This window comes from Syngnathus acus, unplaced genomic scaffold, assembly GCF_901709675.1.
Source record: "Syngnathus acus unplaced genomic scaffold, fSynAcu1.2, whole genome shotgun sequence".
NCBI lineage: Eukaryota > Metazoa > Chordata > Actinopteri > Syngnathiformes > Syngnathidae > Syngnathus > Syngnathus acus.
The window spans coordinates 194740-208203 of record NW_023590223.1 but is presented as its reverse complement, the minus strand read 5'-3'; the positions used below and the strand labels follow the sequence as shown (position 1 = coordinate 208203).

The 13464-nt window shown below is 42.7% G+C and overlaps 3 non-coding genes across 3 annotated transcripts; all 3 read left to right on the top strand.

Annotated features, from left to right (window-relative positions):
- The first annotated feature begins 3073 nt into the window (after positions 1-3073).
- Positions 3074-3155, top strand: trnas-gcu. The gene has a single exon. It is a non-coding gene; the product is annotated as a tRNA-Ser (tRNA).
- A 2543-nt stretch (positions 3156-5698) lies between these two features.
- On the top strand, positions 5699-5780 carry trnas-gcu. Its single transcript has one exon. It is a non-coding gene; the product is annotated as a tRNA-Ser (tRNA).
- A 7375-nt stretch (positions 5781-13155) lies between these two features.
- On the top strand, positions 13156-13237 carry trnas-aga. The gene has a single exon. It is a non-coding gene; the product is annotated as a tRNA-Ser (tRNA).
- Positions 13238-13464: the final 227 nt, after the last annotated feature.

Here is a 13464-nt window from a genome sequence, read left to right as displayed (position 1 = left end):
ACTATCTCTGAACATTCAAATAAATTACATCACGTTACACTTGCAAATCGTCAGAATGCTCCGATTTTTGTGCACGTATCAGCACATAGTCTATATATAGATGCCGCATATTTCGTATACGCGACGTCATAACCAAAAAAGCGCGGCATATTCGTACTTAGGGACACCTAAGGACCCAAAAAATATGCACCTTTTTAGAAATAACAATTTGGGCAGAAACGGGTTAAGTACGAAAGATAAAAGCCATCAAAGCAAAGGAAAAAAAGTAACAGCGGCCAACCAGCACCCCTCAATATCAGAGAACACCCCAAAACACACAAAATAGCCTCCACGGGGTCCATAAACAGGTGTAAGGACAGTCCAGTTCAACGGCGCCCAATGGACCGTGGTCGTGAATCGGTGAAAACATCACAAAACAGGCAAACGTGTGAGCAGCGTCCTGGGCACCCAGTCGGGGCAGGTGCAGATGGACACCACGGGGCTAGCACGGCGAAGGTCGTTGGTTCCGACGATCACGAGGCTGCGAGGCCAAGGCGAGGGACCCGTCAGCACCGGCCGGATAAGCAGGAAGCCGTCGTAGAGTTACGCCGGTCTCAACCGATTACTCGGTAATCCAGAAGAGCATTAGCTTTAAAACCATCCAAGATCTAAAGTAAGTTCCACCAGTTGACATTGTAACTCGGAGAACATGTGATTACTTTATCAAATAGTATATGGCTCCTGTTTGCCGAGGTGTCCCTGGCACACTTTGCAAAGCAGACAACACTGACAAATAGATTTAGAAAATGTTGTTTCTACCCAGTCTCAAACAGGGGGTCTTTCGCGTCTTAGAAGAACAGGATGACCAATACGCTATGGAAACTGCTGTGACGTCCAAAGCATTTTGAGAAGCCTGGCAAAAGTTCAACAAAAGGGAGTGAGGAAGAAAGCAGGCACTTATGAACTTTTTGATTTGCTTTTCAAAACTGTGCCAGCAAAAGCAATTTTTCCATACAAAGAAATAAACTCCGCGTCAGGGAATTGAAGCCCGATTTGCCAAGCCCAGGCTGAGTCGTTTCGCTAAAGGGTACCTGATTTGAGACTGGGTGAAAACCAGGTTTCGCACTTTTCTTTAACTTTTGCCAAGCTCTTCAAAAGGCTATGTGTGTCAGCGCGGTTTCCATGGTGTAGTGGTTATCACATTCCCTCACACGCTGAAGGTCCCTGGTTGGAAACAAGTCTTATGATCCTTTTGATTTTAGACTCCGCGTCGGGGAATTGAAAATGTGGAGTAACAGATATTAGGTTGTTTAATGGCAGTCAGTGCACTTCAGCAGATGAAACAACAACGTCAAACTTCAAATCAGAAGGCTATATACTGACCAAAAGCAGGAACTAGGAAGGGAATGGGAGGGAAGGATAAGGTCTGTTCTGTTATCACCTGAATGTCCTGTTATTTACTGAATGTTTTGTGACTATGTGTCATGGAACTTAACTGAGCTCTGTGTGCCGTGTCTGTGCTCACTGCCTATGTGTAAGTGAAAGTCACAAAGCTCTGTGTGCCGTGTCTGTGCTCTGATTGAGCGACTATGTTTGGGTAAATTATTTACACATTGATCGATATGATGAAGTATATATGTTTGTATGAACTAATAAGAGTATCTGCACATTGCTGTTGCTCCCTCTTCAGGCCCTAAACTGATCGCCATTCAATTCCATCCATTCCATCCATTATCTGTACCGCGGGGGGTCGCAGGCGTGCTGGAGCCTATCCCAGCAGTCATCGGACAGTAGGCAAGGGACACGTTGTAACTGGTTGCCAGCCAATCGCAGGGCACACAGAGACAAACAATCATTCGCACTTGCACTCACACCTATGGGCAGTTTGGATTACTAAATCGGCTGACCAAGCATGTTTTTGTGATGTGGGAAGAAAACCCGGGGAAAACCTAGGCAGGCACGGGGAGAACCTACAAACTCCACACAGGGAGCACCAGATCACAAGTCAAAAGTCCTTATATGATACAAATGGATTTGATTTCATGTCGAATCGTATGCTTTGCATGTTTGAGTGGGGATTTGGGGAGGTTTCACCGAACATGTCAATGAATGAGGGAGTAACCGTAAAGATCTAAAATAGTGATGGGTGCGCTTGGTGCCCAGTAGCACTCACCTTTGGTCCAGTAAGTAAGGTGCACCACTGTAGCAGATGTTTCCATAGTGTAGTGATTATCATGTTTGCCTAACACGCGAAAAGTCCCCAGTTCGTGACTGGGTAGAAACAGCTTCGTTACATTCCGATTGGTAGCGAATATGACATGGACCTGAGGACTGCATTTCAGTGATTAATGAATTCTGATTAATATCATAGCCGGTTTGGACGTGTCCTTTCAGGGTCATAATTGTGTGTCTACCGCTGCCTCGTGGCAGCCAGGCCTAAAAAAAGATGGGAACGCCTGAGGGAGTTTCGCCAAGATGAATTAGGAAGAACTTTATGAAATAAAGTTGATGTGAAAACGTAGGTGGACGTAATGTCTGGAAGCTTGTGTTCAACAGAAGGCTGTTTGGTAACAGTGAACAACGGACAAATTCAGCAAGGTAATTTAATTACGCCATGACCCAGATTCGTTCCGGGGATGCTACGGCCACAACGCTATACGATCATGCAATAGCATACAAGAAATTTAGGGTATTTTCTTTAGGATCTTCAGCCGACCATGAAAGAATGTTGATGTTAAAATGTTGGTGGAAATATCCAACTGTGCAGATCCGATGATCCCAAAGATTTGGGGTGAGACAACATTGAAATTTTTTTTTTCTTTGTTGACAGTGTCACTTCTTTTGTGGCTTAGCTCTTCTTCGTTTCACATCTAAAGTATCGTATCATTTTACCTTGTAGCTTACACTACCCCGTACATGCCATATCATGTCGCCCATACAACTCATGCATGAGATGCGATGGCTGAGATATTTAGGCGATGGGTTGCTACTCCATTGTGCTCTCCACTCATCATTTCATATCACATCCTCGTCGGATTTTCAAAGTATCTTGGCACAACGTACATAATGTGTCCTGTCAATGCCATATGAGCAAGATGAGGTGGCCGAGAGGTTAAGGTGATGGATTGCTAATCCATTGTGCTCTGCACTCATGGGTTCAAATCCCATCCTCCTTGAAAGTTGGTGTTAAATTGTTGTACAGACGAGCCTCGGTTCTCGAAAAAATCAGTATTTGAACAAATAATTTGAGAATTTTTTGCTCCGGATGTCGAACGAAATTCGATTGTCGAACCTCACGAGACGAGCCGAGAGGACCCGCATGCCAACTGACTCCGTTCGTTATTACATTCTCGTTACTCTGAGGATTGCAACAACTCTAATCATGCCTCCAAAGGAAGCAAGTGGGAGCAGTAAAGCCATCCTAAAACACAAAGACGCTCCTAAAGCAATGCAACAGTGAGCGCCCGGCGCGCTGCGTTTGCGCGATCGGACCAAATTAACCTCCCTGCGCACTGAGGTCCACTTAAATTTTGGAAAGTACATCAGGACTTTAAAAATATTTTCTAAATTATTGCTAAGCACTGCAGTTGCGCGATCGGACAAAAATGTACAAATGAAAAAATACTTTAAAAAGGCGGGGTTTTTAAATTTAAATTTTAAATTTTTTTCCATTATTTGTAATGGGAAAACATGATTCGGAATTTGAACGATTCACTTCTCCAACAGCCTTCGGGAACGGATTGTGGTCGAAAACCGAGGCTCCACTGTATCTGTAATCTGGTTTGTATTTGACTCAATATAGTAATATTTATACTCTTTGGCGGCTCGGTGGAGAACTGGTTAGCATGTCCGCTTCACAGTTAAGAAAGTGCGGGTTCGATTCCATCAACGGCTGTTGCGTGTTGTTGATGATGTCCGTTGTTGGGTCAGGAAAACTAAGATGTGGGGTAACGGTTGGTTATTTATTGGCAAGGTTTTGGGTTGTTTAATGGCGGCCAGTACACATGGCACTTCAGCAGATGTAACAACACCCCCCATCTCCAGATCAGAAGGTTTTATACTGTCCGGAAAAGGCGGGAAAGCGTCACCTGACCATTTGGTATCTTTGTGTATTGGAGAGTCACTGCCCTGTGGGTGCGTGTGTGTGTGTGTGTGCGTGTGTGTGTGGGTGTGTATATGTGCGTGTGTGGGTGTGTATGTTGTTGTAAGGCGGACGTAGTTGAGAGCGCCATGAGAACGTTAAGGGGCAAGTGTGTGCATGGATTGTATTTATAAAACCCGCGCCGGAGGTCAGGCCTTGTAGCACAATAGTTAGGGTACTGGTTTAGTCAACAAGGGGTTATGAGTTCAATTTTCACTGAGCCCTGATAATATACTTAATTGCTGTGCAAGCTGAATTTATAATAGTTGAGGGTGTAATTACACGTATCTTGTCCATGGTACTGGTGACCAGCAGTTGTGTGATGAGTTGTTGTTGTCTTTGGGGACATGAAGGGAAATTTTATAGTTTCTCATGGCACACAAATGTGCCCACACTGGTTGAAATTCACTGGCCTAGAGTCCTGGTTAGACTACATTTTCAAGAGTTTCTTTTGGTTCATCTTCTAAAAGTTTGACACAGTTTTGCCAAGCAAGGCCGCGTAGCTTAGTGATAAGAGCACTAGAATTGTAAATCAGAGGGTGTGAGTTAAATTCCCACTAGGGTCTGACAGACAGCTACATATGCGAACCTTGCTTGTTTGTTTGTTTTTTGTTTGTTTGTTTGTTTATTTTCACATACAAAAACAATTTAAAATGTACGTAGATTAAATAAATGTGATGGAGAATGTCTAAAAAACCCTCCAGGGGCTTGCGAAGTGGCATTCTCCAGATATATGAATACATTTAAGATAAAATTTCAATGGATAGAGAAATATGCATCCTAATACATGTCATACGGATGAAAAAAAAAATTATAACAGGGATAAGGCATACAACATACAACAATAAGGAAAAACACACCAAAACTATAACTAAAGAGAAGAATGAATGGATCCGGGTTCATTTAGCATACCATATGGAAAGTATTTAGTGTCTAAGAGAAGTGATTTCAGAGCCTTCTTAAATTGGTCCCATAAAAATAGTGGCAGCGAATTGTAAATCTTTGACCCTCTGTAGTCTATGTTAAACTGAGTTTGGGCTGTACGGGCTATTGGTGGTCTGAGGTCATTTGAGCTGCGTGTGGGGTAATTATGGACCTGAGAATTATGTCTAAATAAGTTATGAAAAAATAGGGGAAGGGTTCTCCCCAATGAGCCTTGAACAAAGAGACCAATTTGAAGATGATTGACTTGAAAAACAGTGAGGACACCTAGCCGAGTAAAAAGAGGCTGACATGAATGTTTCGGATGTACACAACATATTACTCTTAGAGCTCGTTTCTGCAGACGATATATAGGCTCAAGTTTGGCACTTCTTTTGTGGCTTAGCTCTTCTTCGTTTCACATCTAAAGTATCGTATCAGTTTACCTTGTAGCTTATACTACACCGTACATGCCATATCATGTCGCCAATACAACTCATGCATGAGATGCGATGGCTGAGATATTTAGGCGATGGGTTGCTACTCCATTGTGCTCTCCACTCATAATTTCATCACATCCTCGTCGGATTTTCATTATCTTCACAAAGTATCTTGGCACAACGTACATAACGTGATATGTCATCCCCAGATGAACAAGACGAGGTGGCCGAGAGGTTAAGGCGATGGATTGCTAATCCATTGTGCTCTGCACGCATGGGTTCAAATCCCATCCTCGTCGAAAGTTGATGTTAAATTGTTGTACAGTGGAGCCCGGTTCTCAAACAAATCATTATTTGAACAAAAAATTCGAGAATTTTGTGCTTCAGATGTCGAACGAAATTCGATTGTCGAACCTCGCGAGCCAACTGACTCCGTTCATTATTACATTCTCGTTACTCTGAGGATTGCAACAACTCTAATCATGCCTCCAAAGGAAGCAAGTGGGAGCAGTAAAGCCATCCTAAAACACAAAGACGCTCCTAAAGCAATGCAACAGTGAGCGCCCGGCGCGCTGCGGTTGCGCGATCGGACCAAATTAAGCTCTCTGCGCACTGAGGTCCACTTAAATTTTGGAAAGTACATCAGGACTTTAAAAATATTTTCTAAATTTTAGCGACCGCTCTGTCACAATAATGCGACCAGCATCGGCGAAGCACTGCAGTTGCGCGATCGGACAAAAATGCGCAAATGAAAAAATACTTTAAAAAGGCGTTTTTTTTTTTGCTTGGAACGGATTAATTTCTTTCCATTATTTGTAATGGGAAAACATGATTCGCAATTTGAACGATTCACTTCAACAACCTTCTGTGGTCGAAAACCGAGGCTCCACTGTATCTGTAATCTGGTTTGTATTTGACTCAATATAGTAATATTTATACTCTTTGGCAGCTCGGTGATACACTGGTTAGAATGTCCGCTTCACAGTTAAGAAAGTGCGGGTTTGATTCCATCAACGACTGTTGTGTGTTGTCGATGATGTCCGTTGTTTGGTCAGGAAAACTAAGATGTGGGGTAACGGTTGGTTCTTTATTGGCAAGATCTTGGGTTGTTTAATGGCGGTCAGTACGCATGGCACTTCAGCAGATGTAACAACACCCCCCATCTCCAGATCAGAAGGTTCTATACTGTCCGGAAAAGGCGGGAAAGCGTCACCTGACCATTTGGTATCTATGTGTATTGGAGAGTCACTGCCCTGTGTGTGCGTGTGTGTGTGTGGGTGTGTGTGTGTGCGTGTGTGTGTGTGTGTGTGTGTGTGTATGTTGTTGTAAGGCGGACGTAGTTAAGAGCGCCATGAGAACGTTAAAGGGGCAAGTGTGGGCGTGGATTGTATATATAAAACCCGCGCCCTATGACGCGGTGCGCCCTATGTGTGTTAAACACAGTCATGGCACACATAACGGAGACTGCGCCTTTTATTACGGTGCGCGTTTTAATCGTGAAAATACGGTGACTCGTCAGCGCTGGTTTACTGCAATTTGACGACAAACCGCAAAACTATTGGGCATAGAAAGCATCATTTATTGGCACGACTAAAGACTTAAATTTATCAGAAAGAGAGGAGTTGGACCTACTAACAAGGTGGCTAGGTCCAAGATCTGCAGAACAGGTGAAAAGGGTTCATGGAGTACCCGCTGGAGGCGTAAAGATGATTTGGGAACGGGTTGAAGAGTGTCACCGTTCCTCAGAAGCAATTGAGGACACACTGCTAAACAAGATAGAGGAGTTTCCAAGGCTAACAAACAAAGATACGAGCCAGCTAAGAGACCCGGGAGACATCTTGTAGGAGCTATTGTGGGAGCTAAGTCAGATGATTGATTGATTGATTGATTGATTGATTGATTGATTGAAACTTTATAGATCCCCGGGGGTGGGGAAATTCAGGCCCCAGCAGTATTCATACTGAAAAGGGAGCAACAGCAATGTCTAAATATTTCATATTAATTACATATTAATTTATGAAAACATAGTTGCTCCATCAGAGCACAGACACGGCACACACAGCTTGGTAACTTTTCCATTACACATAAGGCAGAGCTTATTAACGTCATGACACATTGATACAAAACATTCAGTAGACAACAAGACATTCTTATGAGGATATGTTTTTCCTTCTTTTCCCCTCCCTTTTCTTCCCTTCCGTATTCGTGCTTGCGGAGAATATAAAACCTTCTGATCTGGAGTCTGACGTGGTTGTTCTCCTCTGCTGAATTGCACTTGTACTGACTGCCGTGAATCAACCCAAGATCTTGCAAATAAAGAACCAACTATTACTCCACATCTTTATTTTCTTTGCTCAACGACGGACATCTTGAACAAAACGCAACATAACCCTGCCTGATAGTAGTGTGTTTGAATTTTTGATTAGTGGTAGGTGCTAAAGACTCATTGCTAGCAAGAGAACTGGTCTTGCAAAAAAGGATTCACTCGCTGAGTCCAAATTCACAGGCTGCATCCTCAGAAAGTTTTTTTATTTTTTTATTGCCAATTATAGGGCTGCATAACGTGACTCCTGGTGCGACGCGAACGCACATCACGTGACACACGAATTCAGCCTTGAAACTGGCATTCGTTAAATGGCGACGGATGCTGAGCGGAGACTACAGACGTATATTTTAAAGTCATTTCCCATATTACTCTTTCAAATATCTATTCAGAAACTCTCAACATATAAGGACATACTGATTGAGAGAAAACAGGGGGGGGGGGGGCTGAGAGTGGACAGGTTTGGTGAACCCCCGACATCTGGTCAAATCAGAGCAGGGGGTGTTTTATGATGTTGGGGGAAACAGAACAACTTGATTGCTTCCTCTGCAGCTGGTTAACCAGTGCAGAGGTCTTAGCACTTTGTTTACGATGTTGTGGGAACAAACAGAATATTTTTTCCCCCTCAGCAACTGGTTAATCAATATAGTCTCCATTCCAACACAATCGTACAATCAAGACAATTTGTCAACCCTAACAATCTTGGGCCAGGAACTGAGCAGGAAAAAGGTTTCTCACCTATGTGTGTTGTGTTTATTTTTAAGTGACTGTTCTGAGAGATTCTTTGACCACAAACTGAGCAGGAAAAAGGTTTCTCACCTGTGTGTGTTCTTGCATGTGTTTTTAAATGTCGCTTCTGAGAGAATCTTTGGCCACATCTTTTTTGATGAAAAGACACACCTTGTCCTTTTGCTCGTTAGGCATGACTGTTGTCACATTCAAACTTGTACATAAAGGAGAATCAAAATCAGGACTCGACCCTGCTTTCCAAGACCAGCGCTTCAACCAGCTATGAGGTTCGAGAACACTAACTGGTTCTCAAACTTGGCCCAGCTATCTTGCTTTGCTTGCTCGCAAAATAGTAGCATGGTAGTTAAACGTGCCTATTGATTTGTGACACATCCTAATTTCGCAATATTGTACATGAATAGTTTATAGTTTATTAGTAACAGCTATAGATCAGACCTTGTAGCACAGTAGTTAGGGTACTGGTTTAGTAAACAAGGGGTTATGAGTTCATTTCTCACTGAGCCCTGATAATATGCTTAACAATTGCTGTGCAAGCTGAATTTATAATAGTTGAGGGTGTAATTACACGTATCTTGTCCATGGTACTGGTGACCAGCAGTTGTGTGATGAGTTGTTGTCTTTGGGGACATGAAGGGAAATTTTATAGTTTCTCATGGCACACAAATGTGTCCACACTGGTTGAAATTCACTGGCCTAGAGTCCTGGTTAGACTACATTTTCAAGAGTTTCTTTTGGTTCATCTTCTAAAAGGTTGACACAGTTTAGCCAAGCAAGGCCGCGTAGCTTAGTGATAAGAGCACTAGAATTGTAAATCAGAGGGTGTGAGTTAAATTCACACTCGGGTCTGACAGACAGCTACATCTGCTAACCTTGCTTGTTTGTTTGTTTTTTGTTTGTTTGTTTATTTTCACATACAAAAACAATTTAAAATGTACATAGATTAAATAAATGTGATGGAGAATGTCTAAAAAACCCTCCAGGGGCTTGCGAAGTGGCATTCTCCAGATATATGAATACATTCGATCTCTTTGTGTGTCTTGGCATGTGAAGAAATTGACAATAAAGCAGACTTTGACTTTGACTTTGATTTAAGATAAAATTTCAATGGATAGAGAAATATGCATCCTAATACATGTCATACAGATGAAAAAAAATATATAACAGGGATAAGGCATACAACATACAACAATAAGGAAAAATACACCAAAACTATAACTAAAGAGAATAATGAATGGATCCAGGTTCATTTAGCATACCATTTGGAAAGTATTTAGTGTCTAAGAGAAGTGATTTCAGAGCCTTCTTAAATTGGTCCCATAAAAATAGTGGCAGCGAATTGTAAATCTTTGACCCTCTGTAGCCTATGTTAAACTGAGTTTGGGCTGTACGGGCTATTGGTGGTCTGAGGTCATTTGAGCTGCGTGTGGGGTAATTATGGACCTGAGAATTATGTCTAAATAAGTTATGAAAAAATAGGGGAAGGGTTCTCCCCAATGAGCCATGAACAAAGAGACCAATTTGAAGACGATTGACTTGAAAAACAGTGAGGACACCTAGCCGAGTAAAAAGAGGCTGAGATGAATGTTTCGTATGTACACAACATATTACTCTTAGAGCTCAAGTTTGGCCTGGTGAGTACTAGGTCAAGCGATACTACAATAGTAAATATACGGCTCGATCATTGAATAGTATAGCATATGGCTACCTCGGAGCTTATTAGATGAAGGGTTTTACGCACAATACCAATGCTCTTGGCCATTTTTGTGGAAATAGTCATGATATGACATTTCCAGGACAATGATCCATCAATCATAATGCCAAGGAATTGTGTAGAACACACGTTAATTATAGGGATGTTATCAATATATTTTGCTGGTGATTTGTTAAATATATGAGATTTGAGACGATAACATATGAAGTTTGATTTTTTTAATATTAAGTGATCATTTGAATGTGCTTGATATATGTAACTATTGAATGTAACTGTATGCTGATACATATGCTTAATTTGAATGTGCCTCATATTGGTTCAGCAGTTCATTTTTTCGGACATTTTTCTCAGTTGTCATTGTCATCCCAGTGTCAAAGTTCAATGTGGCTTAGAATAATATTGAATGTTTCGTGACTTGGAAGAAATTCAAGAGGTAGTGGCATAGTGGTTCTCTCAACTCATTTCAGTTTCATTTATGGTCTATTCTTCGGAGATGGTTCAGGTTTTAAACATGACCACGGCCAAGATCTTGAGGTATGGCGTCACAGATGACGAGATGGTGGACGAACTGCAGAAGAGAATTGCAGACGAAACCAGCATCCCTGCAGCCCAGCCGGAGTTGCTGCTGGAGGCCGGCTCAGCCTTGGAGCCTCACGGGCCGGCCACGCAGTGCGCCATCGATTACACCGTAACTCATATTGAATCGTTCTCGCATGAAAAAAATGTCAATGGTACATCATCATCATCGGTTTAAAGTCCGCTTTCCAGGCGCCGCTGGGTTGGACTGGGTTCTCGATATGGCTTTCTTCCATACTGAGAATATTTTTGGAGCAAAACTTTTTCCAGTCGGATGCCCTTCCTGACACCAACCCAAGGGGAAATTGATTTTCTGGAGGGGTTGACTCCCTTAGCCCATTCCTCTCCCGAGGAGCCCACTGGGCAGTGGTACTATTTAACCCATAGTTGGGGTCTGGTTCGTGGGCACCAGGGCGTGTCCACACACCGGTGGGCCTGCGTGCCGCACGTCTAGGGGCCAAACCTCCTCCGAGTCCCTTGTAGTTTAGCCTGGGTCCGTGTTGTACCCACTTACCATGTGTCGCCGCATGGAGGCACTACATAGGGCTTGCTGTTAAAGAGGCTATGTACTGGCAGGGAGAGACTTACGCACTCGGCTCTCCCGTTCGCATACTGCTAGCCAGCGGTGAGGGTTGACAGTGAGAAGTGACATGCACTGGGCACTCCACCAACACACTAGACGCATCACAACAACCCGACTTGGTCTTATGAAGTCAGACACACCACATCATGTCTCAAATCTCACACTATGTGCAGGAGATAGATGGGCGGCGGACAGACTTCCCTCTCGTTTTCCTGTTTGATCGCTCATCTTGTAGTTCCGAACCACCGTTGACTCCTCGCGTCCTCCCTGAAAACATCCGTTTTCTCCATGAGTCTTCCTCCTCCATTTGTTGGAATTAAAATGTATTTTATTCTTAGTGTGTGCCATAGAATAGTGGAACTCTTTAAACATTCTTAGTATTAGAATTACCAACATAGAAAATAAGGCAGAAATTGTATTACTGTATTATTGCTTAATCGCGTGACCCAATGTAACATTATTCAGTTTGAACATTAAAAAAGGGCTAATGGGAAAATAAAAAAAACATTAATATCAATTATATTGTAAAAATACTGTGTACGAAACACAAATATTGAATTTGTCACCATTTAACTATCAATTTTAAATTAAATTTACAAAATTACTCTTTTTTCCACACTTTGATTTATTTTAACCCCCTTATTATCATATTATTTTTTGTGTAAAACCTATCAGATATACTACATAAAGCTAGATTTTATGATAGTTATTAATGGTAAAATTATTGTAGTCTTCTTCTTTACCAGAAAAGGATCCAAAGCGCGTTCTGCCTTACAGCCCTCTGAGGAGGACTTGTGGCCAGGTGTGGCACACCATCCGTTCCCTGAAGGAGGAATGGCAGAGACTGAGACTGCAGCAGGGACAGAAAGCAGCCAAGTAGGAAACACACACACGCACGCACACACATGAATGTGTGAACTGTATCCAAAAATGACAATATTTTCCTCCCAGCATGAGCTTGCTGAGACAAAACTTAGCCCTGTCCAAGCAGAAGAATGAGATGGTGTCCATGCACCAGAGACTCAAGGCCCAAGCTGGACTTCTTCAACACCACCCTTCATATAGACATGGACAAATGCCAGGAGCAGACCGCTACTGGAATTGGTATCATGTTAACTCTGTTTCTTTGAATGGGAACAGATCATTGGATTAATTGAATTTGAATGCAATTTGATGGTGGACCTTACCAGAAATGGACTGAAGTACAATCAGCGGCGAAGATAGTATTAGAAGTTCCGATGGATTTCAAGTCCATCGCCTTATCCACCATGTATTTATTATTATTACATAGTGTGCTTGTGGCCGAGTGGTTAAGGAGATGGACTAGAAATACATTGGGGTCTCACCTCGTAGGTCCGGGTCCTGCCGACAACGATCCAAATTTATTCTCATGGTGTAATATTAAGTTAAAGTTAAAAGTTAAAGTCCCAATGATCGTCACACACACATCTGGGTGTGGTGAAATTCGTCCTCTGCATTTAACCCATCCCCGTGTGATTTTAATCCATCCCCTGGGGGAGAGGGGAGCAGTGAGCAGCAGCGGTGCCGTGCTCGGGAATCATTTGGTGATCTAACCCCCCAATTCTAACCCTTAATGCTGAATGCCAAGCAGGGAGGCAATGGGTCCCATTTTTATAGTCTTTGGTATGACCCGGCCGGGGTTTGAAACCACAACCTTCCAGTCTCAGCTGAGATACTCACCACATTTGTACGGTGTGTACTACACAGTGTGTTGTTGTGGCCGAGTGGTTAAGGCGATGGACTAGAAATCCATTGGGGCCTCCCCTCGCAGGTTCGAGTCCTGCCAACAATGATTTAGAATCTCGTGTTGTATTATGAGATACTCACCACATGCATTTAAACATTGTGTGTCACAGTGTGTTGTTGTGGCCGAGAGGTTTAGGTGATGGACTAGAGATCCATTGGGTCTCCCCTCGCAGGTTTGGTTCCTGCTGACATTTCAGATTTTGAATTAGAATCTTGCTAGCTCCTCGCAATATGCATTTTGACAATGTGAAGACCTCGCCAGTGTGTGTTGTT